This window comes from Ascaphus truei, chromosome 4 (assembly GCF_040206685.1).
Source record: "Ascaphus truei isolate aAscTru1 chromosome 4, aAscTru1.hap1, whole genome shotgun sequence".
In the NCBI taxonomy this organism is placed as follows: domain Eukaryota; kingdom Metazoa; phylum Chordata; class Amphibia; order Anura; family Ascaphidae; genus Ascaphus; species Ascaphus truei.
This window is the reverse complement of record NC_134486.1, coordinates 209,246,452-209,261,529: the sequence shown is the minus strand read 5'-3', so window position 1 is coordinate 209,261,529 and position 15,078 is coordinate 209,246,452. Positions and strand designations below refer to the sequence as shown.

The window sequence follows — 15,078 nt, the reverse complement described above, 5'->3', positions numbered from 1 at the left end:
CACAGTCAATGATCATACACTCATTCACATGAATTGAATTTGCTCAATTGTTCACTGTATTAAATACTGTAAGAGGGTAAACGATTAAAGGATTCTGCAGCAATTTCAATGTGGCAATGATCAAGTCTAAACAATTAAATATTTATTTAAAACTCATAATGGTGAGTGTTGCAAAATTGTTCTGCACCTTAACTTCTCCAAAATAAAAAATGATTAAATATGATCTAAGAATCCATGATCAAAAGAGAAAAAAAAACAACATGCAAAATTGTAAAGCAAGTGGGGATTCCACATCTAAAACATTGAAATATTTCATTGTTTTGTATTATATGATAGTCATTAAATTTTATTTCAGTCATTACTCTGGCTCTGTAACAACATATACACACAACTCCTTTGTCCTATAGATCATCCAAAATTGGCTGTAAATTTAAAACCACAATTGTTCTACGTACAAACATATTATACCTATTATATGTAGTGAGCTTTACTTTGGACTGAAACTTAAAGGCTATCCCCAAAACTGCAGAAGGGCAAAAATGAGTATGAGTAGTTACCTTTCTTATGCGTACTTACATTTCTTTTACCTACTGTCATGATAATATCATGAGATATTAGATATTTTAATCAATCTTGTGCTTCAGAGGTTAATGTGGGTTATTTTTAAATTACAAATAAATGTTGTATGGCCTGTTAAACTCTTGGCCATGCCTAGTTTTAGGACTGATAGAATCTGCAGATAAGGTCATATGTTTTTCCAGAGAGGGGAGTAATTTATGACCTCTCTGACATCCAAGTAAACAGGACACTTTTAGAGGTACTTCCATAGCATTCCTGAGATACCCCTGTGCATCCCAGAGAGGGGTGACATCAAGGTCACCACTTATTGGAGGACTTTATTAAAATTAAGAAATGATGGACCTGACAGTAATTCATACAAGTATGAATTAGAGATTTGTAATCATTCCAAGCAGACGAATACAATAATACAACAATTGATTTCTAGCACGTGACTAGGGACAGGTATTCATTTGTCACTCAAATTTAGGAGCAAGTCGGTCAAAATTAGTTTTATTACATCCATAATAATCATCTGAACCTATTGATGTGACTCGTGTGTCTAACTATCGGCCATAAAGTTATGAGCTCTTTCATATACTGTAACTAGACACCTTTTTAAACGTAAAGAGGAGGGTTTTTTTTCTAGGTTTTAAAATTGTCAACCTAGCGGCTGATTCACGACAGCGGTGGGATTATGTTTCAATAAGAGAAAAATGCTATATAGGTCTTGGATCAGAATTCAACAGAGGTGTGTTTGAGATCAAACACATGAATTTTCATTTTTCTACGCGAGTGAGCCGTCTGGGGGAAACCCTATGACATATGGTAACGTACTGTACTGTATAGGGATTTATGTTTTATCCTGTTATTTTAATAAACTGCTCTACTTTTATTGTAACTTTATTTACTTGTAATCCTTTTTCTGTAATCTAAGCACTGTATTTTTTATACAGTGGTGTGAAAAAGAATGTTGTAACGCTTGACTGCCCGCAGACCTGGCCAGTCCCCAATACTGAGGTGAGTAAGGGTATAACATGCACCCACAGCAGTGAGGGCATGCCCGGAGTGTGGTATGATGCGTTGCCGGGCCTGGTGAGAAAGGGTTAGCCTGATACTTGCCGTGTCCGGGGTGCCAGAGGTCCGAGGGTAAAGATTCGAAAGCTGTTGGTCAGGGGCAGGAGAGAGCAGTGTAGTGAGGTCCAAAGCCGAGTCCAGAGAGTAGCGAGGTACACGAAGTCTAACGAGAGCCGAGATCAAATCCAAGGGTATCAAACGAGGGCAGGGACTGGAGCGAGAGCTGCAATACAAAAGAGAGCCAGGCATAGACCTCCGTACAACAAGAGCCACAGGAAAACGATGCAGAGCGAGGAAGGAGAGGGCATACAGGAACTATAAATGCCGGAGAACCAATGGGAGCAAGAGGCAGAGCGGGGGCTTGACTGAGCGGTCCCAGGGATAGGTTAGGATGCCTGGTGTGGTGTTCCCTAGTGGGAATAGCCTCCAGCTGCTGGGAGGTGGAGCCAAGGCTGCAGGAGGAGTGTAGAAGAGGACGGGTACGCGCGCGCGCCCTGTAACACTCCCGCGCGCGCGCCCCTGCAGCATGTGGGCGGAGGCAGCGTGTGCCGTGGAGGAGCAGCGTGGCATCCGACCGAGGCTGGTATGGAGCTGACAGTGAGGGGGCCTGGGACGAGCGGCAGTACTGGGAGCTGGGGTGACGGGGACCTGCTGACAGGCGCATGGCCCCCGATGCCTTACAGTACCCCCCTCTTGAGGATCGGACTCCGGACGATCCTCCTAAGATTGTGAGGAAATTTACGACGAAATTGTTTAAGTAGAACTGGGGCGTGAATGTGATGACAAGGTACCCAAGAACATTCCTCCAGACCATATCCCTTCCAATGAATGAGGAATTGAAGTTTGCCCCTGGAAAGTCGTGAATCGAGAATGGACTGGACTTCAAATTCTTGTTGCCCCTGTATCACGACGGAGTTGGGTCTATGAGTACGGTCCGGAAAATGTACATTCTGGAAGAAGGGTTTCAGGGGGGAAACGTGGAACACTGAGGATATCCTCATGGTGGAAGGTAGCAAAAGCCGATACGCTACCGGGTTGATTCGTTTGAGGACCTTGAAAGGACCCAAGAATCTGAGCACCAGTTTCTCAGAAGGAGTTTTAAGCTTGATATTTTTAGAGGAAAGAAAACGCAAGGGATGAGGGAGTGTGTCCTAGATTGACCAATGGTGTTCTGAAGCAGCTTCAGATGATGAACTGCCTGGTAGCCAAGCTGGAGCTGGTGGGGAAGAAAAACGGGAAGGGGGGGGGAAGGAGACAAAGAAGGGGCTGATGGTGTAGTAATATAAAACACCTTTAATAAATGACACATAAAAAAAGCCCCCCTGAGGGCGTACTCACACTCTGTACTGCCACTCAGGGCACATAAGGGTATCTTTACAGCCAATGCTGTCTGGTGTGCATCTCCTCCGTCTCTGGCAGTCTCTGACGGTCCCCACAAGTGGCCGCTGGGGTTCTCGTGCAGCTTGACTGGAGTCGGCGTTTGACGTCACGATCAACCGGGAACGGATTGCCTCCTCCTCCTTCTCTTCCACTCTAGAGTGGAATACAGAGGCTCCTTGGAGCCGGTCAAAGAGTTCAGAAATTAGAGGAAGGGGGTACCGGTTTTTAACTGTGATCTTGTTAAGCCCACAAAAATCGATACATGGTCTTAAGGAGCCATCCTTCTTCTTCACGAAGAAGAATCCTGCTCCGGCCGGGGAAGTGGAGTTCCGAATAAAACCTCTCTTGAGATTCTCCTGGCTGTAAGTCGTCATATTTTTATCCAGAGACAGAACATAAAACACAGACAGAGCTCAGTGCACATCCAGTGAAATTCATACACGGTACAGTGCCTAAATATATTTGTATAAATATCTATTAAATAAAATGGTCTTTTAGTTTAACATTTTTGGCCAAAATTGTTGTAAGCCCCTGAGCCACTGCACGGCAGACCCCAATTCCAGGGGTCCCTAACACTAATATAAATTCTTAATAACCTGTGCAATACCAGGAAGAATGATTTATAATAAATCTGTCAATATTAGTTGCAAAGTTCTAAGTCTGATTGAAGCTTTTAATAACTTGTACATTACCAGGAAAAGCACTCTATATTAGATTTGTCACAACCAAACTGCAAGCAAGCAAGTTCCCCTGAGTGGGAGATGCTATGGAGTGAGCTTTTAACCATTTAAATGAGGGAGGGGGTAAGCTTCAATTAGGTAGGAGGTTGCCACCCTCCAATCAGCTAAGACTAGCTGAACAAGAATTGTAAAACATACTGGACACCTAACAAGCTCCTATTGAACCCCCAAAATAACCACAACATATATATAAGCATATGAGTGTCACAGAGGAGTGCTACTGAGCATGGCATAATATATTTTTATCCAGAGACAGAACATAAAACACAGACAGAGCTCAGTGCACATCCAGTGAAATTCATACACGGTATAGTGCCTAAATATATATGTATAAATATCTATGTAAGTCGTCATAGCCTCGGTCTCGGGCACGGAGAGGGGATATGATTTAGACTTAGGGAGTGTGGCTCCAGGAATTAATTCTATGGGGCAGTCATACGAACGATGAGGCGGTAAGACCTCAGCCTGGGTCTTGTTGAAGACATACAAAAAATCACGGTATACTTCAGGAAGGGTGGTGAGAGGTGGTAACGAAGTGTCAAGGTCAGCGAGCACGGTAACGGAGTGTATGACAGCCTCCTTCATGGTAGGACCCCACTGGATCTGCAATTCGTCCATCCAATCGACACGCGGGTTGTGAAGCTGGAGCCACGGCAATCCCAAAATGACCTGGTCTGTAGGTGAGTGGAAGACATCGAAGATGATGACCTCAATGTGACCGTCCGCAGTGGTGAGTGTGAGGGGAACAGATTCCCATATAATGAATGCTGGTTGGAGAGGTCGGCCGTCAATGGCCTCAAGGCCAATGGGTGACTTCTTCTTGACTAACGGAATTTGGTTGTTGCAGGCATAGTTGTGATCCAGGAAGTTGCCACCAGACCCGGAGTCGATGAATGCTGCCACCGCTACCCGGACATTGGGACCCTCGAGGGTTATAGGCAAAAGAATACTCTTCGGGAGCTCTTTGGGAGGAGAGGGGCAAGGAGAGATGATACCCAGTAAAAGAGCCTCAACCTTTACTGGGCGTTCTCGTTTCCCGGTCTCAGGCGGCAGTGACGTACTTGGTGGTCCGGGGAACCACAGTAGAAGCAGAGGCCCTCATTTCGGTGACGTGTTCTTTCAGCGGTTCGGAGCTGTTGACTACCAAAAAGAAGTAGGCGTGGGCGAGATAAATCGGGGACGCTGGCGCTCCTGGCGTCTCTCTTGAATGCGCTGGTCCATCCGGATGCTGAGGGTAATGAGATCCTCTAAAGATGAGGGACGAGCGTGAGCTGCCAGATCGTCCTTGAGGGATTCGGACAATCCCTGTCAGTATTCCGTGGAAAGGGCTTCATCATTCCACCGAGTCTCCGCAGCGATTGTGCGGAACTCCACCGCATATCTTGCAGCCGACCTGCGACCCTGGGAGAGATGAAACAAGGAAGAAGCTGCAGTTTCCCTACGCGCTAGCGTATCAAAGACCTGCTGGAACTCTCGCCAAAATCTGGGGTAATCCTGCGTTATCTCAGATCTGTGTTCCCAGAGAGGCGAAGCCCAAGCGGGAGCGAGAGCATCGCCCATCAGCAGGGCGTAGATATAGGCCACCTTAGAGAGATCTGTGGGAAACCAAGACGGGAACATCTCGAACTGGATGTCACATTGGTTCAAGAATCCCCGGCAAGTAAGGGGGTCTCCGGCATACTGGTTGGGTGGTGGGATACGTGGCTCGGAGACGCCCATAGGTACTGGGGCAGGAGGGGACGGTGCAGCTGTCGGGTCCCACAGGGAAAGGTTTGAAAGCTGCTGTGCCACGGCCGTGACTTGATCGCTCAGGAATTGCCAGTGATCCATGGACACACCTTGACCCACCTCAGGGGGGTCTGCATTTGGTGGGCTCTGCATAATGTAACACTTGACTGCCCGCAGACCTGGCCAGTCCCAAATACTGAGGTGGGTAAGGGTATAACATGCACCCACAGCAGTGAGGGGGTGCCCGGAGTGTGGTATGATGCGTTGCCGGGCCTGGTGAGAAAGGGTTAGCCTGATACTTGCCATGTCCGGGGTGCCAGAGGTCCGAGGGTAAAGATCCGAAAGCCGTAGGTCAGGGGCAGGAGAGAGTAGCATAGTGAGGTCCAAAGCCAAGTCCAGGGAGTAGCAAGGTACACGAAGTCTAACGAGAGCCGAGATCAAATCCAAGGGTATCAAACGAGGGCAGGGACTTGAGCGAGAGCTACAATACAAAAGAGAGCCAGGCATAGACCTCCGTACAACAAGAGCCACAGGAAAACTATGCAGAGCGAGGAAGGAGAGAGCAGACAGGAACTATAAATGCCGGAGAACCAATGGGAGCAAGAGGCGGAGCGGGGGCTTGACTGAGCGGTCCCAGGGATAGGTTAGGATGCCTGGTGTGGTGTTCCCTAGTGGGAATAGCCTCCAGCTACTGGGAGGTGGAGCCAAGGCTGCAGGAGGAGTGTAGAAGAGGACGGGTACGCGCGCGCGCCCTGTAACACTCCCGCGCGCGCGCCCCTGCAGCGTGTGGGCGGAGGCAGCGTGTGCCGCGGAGGAGCGGCATGGCGTCCGACTGGGGCGGGTAAGGAGCTGACGGGGAGGGGGCCTGGGACAAGCGGCAGTACTGGGAGCCGGGGTGACGGGGACCCTCTGTAAGGCGTGTCCCCCGATCCCTTACAAAAGTACACCTTCTTTGAATTCTATGGTTTAACATATCAGGACATAATAACAATCATCTGTTCCTTAGCAGGTCTTACAATTAGGTAAATACAACCTCAGATGAACAACACATGACATATTACACCGTGTCATGATTTATGTAACAAAAATAAAGCCAAAATGGAGAAGCTATGTGTGAAAAACTAAGTACACCCTTACTGCTTCCATAGGAATTAAGATGCTAAGTAGCAGACAGGTGCTGCTAATCAAATGCCCTTGATTAATTGATCATCAGCAAGTGTGACCACCTCTATAAAAGCCGAAGTTTTAGCAGTTTGCTGATCTGGAGCATTCAGGTGTGTGTTAACACAATGCCAAGGAGGAAAGACATCAGCAATGATCTTAGAGAAGCAATTGTTGCTGCCCATCAATCTGGGGTTATAAGGCCATTTCCAAACTATTTAATTTCCATCATTCTACAGTGAGAAAGATTATTCCAAAATGGAAAACATTCAAGACAGTTGCCAATCTTCCCAGGAGTGGACATCCCAGCAAATTAACCCCAAGGTCAGACCGTGCAATGCTCAGAGAAATTGCAAAAAAAAACAAGAGTTACATCTCAGACTCTACAGGCCTCAGTTAGCATGTTAAATGTTAAAGTTCATAACAGTACAATTAGAAAAAGACTGAACAAGTATGGTTTGTTTGGAAGGGGTTGCCAGGAGAAAGCCTATTCTCTCTAAAAAGAACATGGCAGCACGGCTTAGGTTTGCAAAGTTCCAGCTGAAAAAAACACAAGACTTCTGGAACAATGTCCTTTGGACAGACGAGACCAAAGTGGAGATGTTTGGCCATAATGCACAGCGCATGTTTGGTGAAAACCAAACACACCAGCAAATCTACAACAGAATGGCTGAAAAAGAAAAGAATCAAGGTGTTGCAATGGCCCAGTTAAAGTCCAGACCTAAACCCGAAATGCTGTGGCTGGACCTTAAGATAGCTCTGCATAAACAAATGCCCACAAACCTCAATGAACTGAACCAACACTGTAAAGAAGATTGGGCCAAAATTCCTCCACAACGATGTGAGAGACTGATAAAGTCATACAGAAAACGATTACTTCAAGTTATTGCTGCTAAAGGTGGTGCTACAAGCTATTGAATCATAAGGTATACTTGTATTGTATTGTATTGTATGTCTTTATTTATATAGCGCCATTAGTGTACATAGCGCTTCACAGTAGTAATACATGTGGTAATCAAATAAATAACAGATAATATAAATAACAGATCATGGGAATAAGTGCTTTAGACATAAAAGTAACATTTCGGAAGAGGAGTCCCTGCCCTGAGGAGCTTACATTCTAATTGGTAGGTAGGGAGAACGTACAGAGACAGTAGGAGGGAGTTCTGGTAAGTGCATCTGCAGGGGGCCAATCTTTATGTATCCTGTGTTCAGAATATCCACAGTGCTATTCATATGCTTCTTTAAGCAAGTGTGTCTTAAGGTGGGTCTTAAAGGTGGATAGAGAGGGTGCTAGTCGGGTACTGAGGGGAAGGGCATTCCAGAGGTGTGGGGCAGTCAGTGAAAAAGGTTTAAGGCGAGAGAGGGCTTTAGATACAAAGGGGGTAGAAAGTAGACATCCTTGAGCAGAACGCAAGAGTCGGGATGGTGCATAGCGAGAAATTAGGGCTGAGATGTAAGGAGGAGCAGAAGAGTGTAAAGCTTTAAAAGTGAGGAGAAGAATGGAGTGTGAGATGCGGGATTTGATCGGAAGCCAGGAGAGGGATTTCATGAGGGGAGATGCTGAGACAGATCTAGGAAAGAGTAGAGTGATTCTGGCAGCAGCATTTAGGATAGATTGTAGGGGAGACAGGTGAGAGGCAGGAAGGCCAGACAGCAGGAGGTTACAGTAATCAAGACGGGAGAGAATGAGGGCCTGAGTCAGAGTTTTAGCAGTCGAACAACAGAGGAAAGGGCGTATCTTAGTTATATTGCGGAGGAAAAAGCGACAAGTTTTAGAAATGTTTTGAATGTGAGGGGCGAATGTGAGAGAGGAGTCGAGTGTGACCCCTAGGCAGCGTGCTTGGGCTACTGGGTGAATGATCGTAGTTCCAACAGTAATGTGGAAGGAGGTGGAAGGAGGTAGTAGGGCCAGGTTTGGGAGGAAGTATGAGGAGCTCTGTTTTAGCCATGTTGAGTTTAAGGCGTCGGAGGGCCATCCAGGATGATATAGCAGAGAGACATTCAGAAACTTTGGTTTGTACAGCAGGTGTAAGGTCAGGTGTTGAAAAGTATATTTGTGTGTCGTCGGCATAGAGGTGATAATTAAACCCAAAAGATGTTATTAGGTCACCTAGAGAGAGTGTGTACAGAGAAAAGAGAAGAGGTCCCAGGACAGAGCCCTGGGGTACCCCCACAGAGAGATCAATAGAGGAGGAGGAGGTGTTAGCAGAAGAGACACTAAAAGTACGATGGGAGAGGTAGGATGAGATCCAGGATAGAGCTTTGTTCCGAATACCTAGAGTATGGAGAATATGGAGGAGAAGAGGGTGGTCCACGGTGTCAAATGCTGCAGAGAGGTCGAGTAATATGAGCAGAGTGTAATGACCTCTGTCTTTGGCAGCATGGAGGTCGTCAGTTATTTTGGTGAGGGCTGTTTCGGTGGAGTGAGCAGTGCGGAAGCCAGATTGTAGAGGGTCTAGGAGAGAATAGGTGTTGAGAAAATGGAGCAAGCGAGAGAATACAAGACGTTCAAGTAGTTTAGAGGCAAAAGGCAGGAGGGAGACAGGTCGATAGTTAGAAAGACAGGTAGGGTCAAGCTTGCTGTTTTTGAGTAATGGTAAGACTGTTGCATGTTTGAAGGAGGATGGAAAGGTTCCAGAGCAGAGGGAGGAGTTAAAAATGTGTGTAAGCGTAGGGATTATAGTAGGAGCTAGAGGTTTTAGGAGATGGGAGGGAATGAGGTCAAGAGGGCAAGTGGTAGAGGGAGAAGAGGAGATCAACAGCGACACATCCTCCTCTGAGACAGTGGAAAAAGACTCAAGGAAGGCAGGAGGAGAGTTAGGAAGAGGTGTAGGATGGGGGGAAGAAACAGAGGGGATGTTCTGCCGTATGGATTCCACCTTTTCCTTAAAATAGTCAGCAAAGTCCTGAGCGGAGATGGAGGAAGGAGAGGCAGCTGAGGGTGGTTTGAGTAGAGTATCAAAGACAGAGAACAGTCGGCGTGGGTTAGACTTGTGCATGTTGATTAGTGCAGAAAAGTAGGCTTGTTTAGCTTGCGAGAGGGCAGAGTTGAAACAGGATAGCATAAATTTGTAGTGAAGGAAGTCTGCGAGAGTGTGAGACTTCCTCCAGAGGCGTTCAGAGGAACGAGTGGAGTGTTTTTCACACATGGCTTCTCCACTTTGGCTTTATTTTTGTGAAATAAATCCTGACACAGTGTAATATGTCATGTGTTGTTGTTCATCTGAGGTTGTATTTACCTAATTTTAAGACCTGCTTAGGAACAGATGATTGTTATTATGTCCTGATATGTAAAACCATAGAATTCAAAGAGGGTGTACTTTCTTTTTCACACCACTGTATATATTAAAACATTTAATAAGTAATGCTTTGGGGATCTGAATGAACTGTTGCATGCTTTGTAGAGAGTAATTTAAATTTTCGGACGCATTTTGCTACAACAGATTTTTGTCTGTTAAGTGCATAGTTTTTTCTATAATAAACAGGGACCTGAGGCCCTGGCTAATATATATTAATTGCACATTTTACATACTTCTCAGGTAGTGGCAGCAGATAGATATGATTGCAATTGAGTAAGGGGTTAATATTAACTTATTGAAAATACCTTGCGGAGAAGAAAGGGGAGTTGGCTAGAGTAGCCATGTGTATTAACCCTGTTTACATATCTAAGTCACATGCTCACTTGTGAGATGTTCGTGACAGATAGTATATGAAGATGAAGATCGATTGAGTGAAGATATTGCTAATTTGAGGGACCTTTGTGAAGGGGAAAGGCTTGAGATCTGTATATTACGTGACGCTTGCTTTAGAGGAAAATAATTTCCGAAAATAAATATTCTAAACAGAATAATATTTGTCTTCATATACAATATTCCATAGTTCATTGTTAATGAAAAACTATTTAAGGTAGGCCCAGCAAACATACCATATATGCTATGTAAAAGCTGTGCACTGTTTGCTCCAACAAATACAGCTGTAATTGGAAGTCTTTCTTTGAAAAGAAAATGTCACAGAAAAAAATAGAATACAAAAATTGTTAACTCCTGCGAGAGGGACAAAATAGAAAAAGGCAGTGCAGTATAATTTAAAACTCAGTGTACAGAAAATGAATGTATGAGGCATCAAGGTCACATACTGTAGTTACATAGTAGATGAGGTTTAAAAAATACATACGTCCATCAAGTTCAACCTATGCTAAATTTAGACAACAGATACTTTATCATTTATTTGTATTTACAGTATATTGATCCAAAGGAAGGTAAACAAAAACAAAAACAGTGAAATATCATCTAATAATATTTCATAAGGGGAAAAAATATATTCCTTCCTGACTCCAAATATTGGGAATCGGATTAATCACTGGATCAACATCCTTCCCATGTTTACTTATTAGGTATATCCCTGTTACCTTTCTTTTCTAAAAAGATGTTCAACCTTTTTTAGAACATATCTATTGTATCTGCTATCACATTCTTCATTGGTAACAAATTCCACATTTTAACTGCCCTTACTGTAAAGAACCCTTTCCTTTATTGCTGGTGAAATCACCTTTCCTCCAACCTTTGGGTATAACCCTGTGTCGAGGGGAGGACACCCGCTCAGCTCGAAACTACTGTATGTGTGTGGGTGCACTAGAGTGTCATCAGCAAATATGGAGACTTTGCTCTCTATGCCAAGCTCAAGGTCATTAATAAACAAGTTAAAAAGCAGAGGTCCCAGTTCCGATCATTGAAGTACTCCACTCATATCCACCATGAGGTCCGCACACAGATTATATTTAGTCCTTGGCTCCTAAGCCCTAACTGGATCACCAACTAACGAGTGCATGCTATTGGGGGCTTATCTACCACAGCCTACTCTCCCTCTTAGGAATGACCTCTGGCTCTGTTTACCCTTGTTCTCTTATTTCTAATGACCTACAGTATATCGTTTGTACTGCCCATGGGATGAATGGTTCTTTTGAAAGGTCCTTGTATTTTCCCCAATATATTTGTATATAGTTTATCATATCCCCTCTTAAATGGGAAGGAAATTCCCCTCTGTCCTTCCTTCTGCATCTCAGGGCCCCACTCCCTGCCACAGGCCCCGCCCACCTGCAGATGAAGATATTTCTCTCTCAACTGCCTCTGCAATGTGCCGATGGCAGGGGGTAGAGAGAGCGGGTCCCCCAAGAGCGTGGGCCCCCAGGCTTTGTCCGGGCCCATGCATCAGAGCCAGTTGCCTTATTTACTTTAATTTTATCAAGCCGCCTATGTACGTAACTTCCTCAGTTAACCAATATTCATGAATATAGAGGTAGTAGTTTCATCCTGCAGCACTATTATTGCAATTGATTCTTCCCTTGTAAATACAGAGGCCTCTTTTCTAATGTAAACAAATCAATTTAGCTAGCCTCTCCTCATAAATCAGATGATTCATCCCCTTAATTAATTTGGAGGCTATTCTCTGCACTTTTTCTAGTTCCATAATGTCTTTTATATGGAGTGGTGCCCAAAACAGTACTACATATTTAAAGTGTGGTCTTAATAATACTTTATAGAGTGGCATCATTATGTTTACTTCCATTCCATCCATTTACATTTAATGCAAGATAAAATTTTGTTTTCATTTGCAGCTACAGCATGACTTTGGGCACTATTGCTAAGCCTGCTGTCAACAAGCACTCTTAAATCCTTCTCTATCAAGGTTTTTCTTAATTTATCCCCATTTAATTTGTACAGTAAGTTGCCTGTTTATTATTGTTTCCCAAATGCATAACCTTACATTTACAGTATCTGTATTAAACCTCATCTGCCATTTACCTGCCCAAGTTTCAAGTCTATCCAAGTCTTTCTGGAAAGAAATTACATCCTGCTCTGATTCCAGTACAGTACTTTATACAATTTAGAGTCATCAGCGAAGATGGAGACTTTGCTTTCTATGCCAACCTCAAGGTTATTAATAAACAAGTTAAAAAGCAGGGGACCCAGTACCGATCCTTGAGGTACTCCACTCATAACTTTAGCCCAACCTGAAAAAGTTCCATTTACCATAACTCTGTTGTGTATCCCTCAACTAGTTTTCAATCCAGAAGCAAATATTTTTATAGTCCAATTTGCTTTACTGTATGTAGTACACTAACCTCTTATGTGGAACCGTATCAAAAGTCTTTACAAAATCTAAGTACTGTAGATCACATCAACTGCATTATCCTGGTCTAAATTAATACTTGACTCCACAAAGAAACTAATAAGGTTAGTTTGGCATGACTTATCCTTCCAAAATCCATGCTGACTAATTCAAATAATTTTGTTTTCTATTAGGTATTCCTAAATATTATCCAGTACTAAACCGTCAAGTACAGATGCAGCAGCCGTTATTCGAACATTTCAAGCGTTGTATACCTCGGAATACCGATGTCATGGCGCATAATTTTTTCCAACCGTACCGCCTTAAGACGCGTGTTGACTCGTTTTTATCGAGTGCAGAAAATGACATTTTAGTGTTCTGGTTTTTTAACACCTGCAAATTGACACAGTAGCACAGTAGCACAGTACTGTACACATTACAATTCATTCATTTCTGCCATGGATACGCGAAGAATTGCACCCAAAGAAATCAGAATCCATGAAATTCAAACAAATCAACCGCGGTAAACACAGGTGTGCCTGTCGCGTGGAATACAGCAGAGTACACGAAAATGGCAACGTGAAATGTTCGAATAACGTCCGCTGCATCTGTAGTTTGCCCACTATTGGCTTATAGGTCTGTAATTCCCCGATTGTGATCTAGCTCCCTTTTTAAATATAGGCACCATATCTGCTTTATGCCAATCTTGTGCTACTTAGCCTGTGGAAATGAAGTCCTTGAATATCAAATGTAATGGTTTGACTATTACTGAATTTAGCTCTTTAAGAAATCTTGGATGTATGCCATCGGATCAGTGGTGTAGATAGACATGTGCCGGTCCCTGGGCAAAAAAAAACTCAGGGCCCCTTCATGTCTCTCTCTCTCTTCTCCCCCTCATGTCTCTCTCTTTTCTCACCCTCATGTCTCTCTCAATCTTTGTTATCTCTCTGCACTCTCTCTCTCCTCTCTCTCTCTCTGTGTCTCTCTCTCTCTCTCGTCTTTCTTTTCCTTCTTATGCATTTCTCTCTTGTACTTCATTTTCTCTTTGTGTCTCTTCCTTTCTGTATCCTTTCCTTTGCATTTATGTTTTACCCCTGTGATTTAACCCTTCCCCTCTCTCTCACCTTTCCTAGCCTATCTCTCAGGCTGCAGCTCCAGTCCAACGCTGTACTACTTGAGGTCCCGCCCCTTGACGTAGGCCCCCCCACCTGACATAGACCCCACCCACCTTCAGAGGCTCTGCAGAGGAAGGCAATTCCCCTCTGTCCTTCCTTCTGCAGCTCAGGGGCCCACCACCTGCCCCAGGCCCTGCCCACCTGCAGAGGAAGAGATTTCTCTCTCGGCTGCCTCCGCAATGTGCAGGCGCCAGGGGGGAGAGGGAGAGCGGGTCCCCCAAGAGCGTGGGCCCTAAGACTTTGCCCGGGCTATAGCTACGCCTATGCATCTGAGCCAGGTGCCTTATATACTTTAATTTTATCAAGCCGCCTGTGTACGTAACTTCCTCATTTAATCAATTGTTCGTTAATATAGAGGTAGTGGTTTCCTCCTGCCGCCCTATTATTGCAATTGATTCTTCCCTTGTAAATACAGAGGCAAGGAATGTGTGTAATCCCTCTGCTTTTTCTTTATTTCCAATAATTTCCTTGCCCATCTCACACTGAAAGGGGCCTAAATATTTTTTCTATTTCTTTTGTTACTAAGGTACTTACAGAATATTATATGGTTGAGATTATTTTATATTGCAATCCTTTTTTTAATTTTCAATTTTTGTTAATTTGATTTCCCTTTTGTAACTTTGGTTACATACCTAATAATTATTATATAATGCCTCCGTCCTTTCTATCTTTAAGAATCTAAATACCTGCCTCTTCTTTTCCATTTCCTCCGCTAAATGTTTATTTAGCAACATTGGTTTAGACTTGTTTCTTTTATATTTATTACCCATGGGTATACACTGATAAGTGTGCTTTTAAAAACTATGTAAAGTGCAATGTTTTAAAGACTGCTCATTTACTGGTATCTTCCACATTTTTCGCTGCAAAAACATCATCCCAATTTATTCCTTGTAGATTATTCATCAGTGTATTAAAATCTGCCTTTCTAAAAAGTCTTTGTTGAACCCATGTACAGAAATATTATTTGTGATAATTTATTTCAAATTTTCCCGGACTTGAATATTTGTTATTACTTCTACATATTTGATATTACAAAATCCAGTATTGCCCCGGTTCCTCAATAATTTGGGTCATGTAATTGTCTTTAAGCACCCCAAAAAAAACTGTTTCCTTTTGTTGTAATGGTAATCTCATTGCCCCAGTCTATG

The 15,078-nt window shown here is 43.8% G+C and overlaps 1 protein-coding gene across 1 annotated transcript in view; it reads right to left on the bottom strand.

Moving 5' to 3' along the window:
- Window positions 1–15,078, bottom strand: part of CCR6 (C-C motif chemokine receptor 6) — a 48,571-nt gene that overhangs the window by 19,684 nt on the left and 13,809 nt on the right. The window lies entirely within an intron of this gene.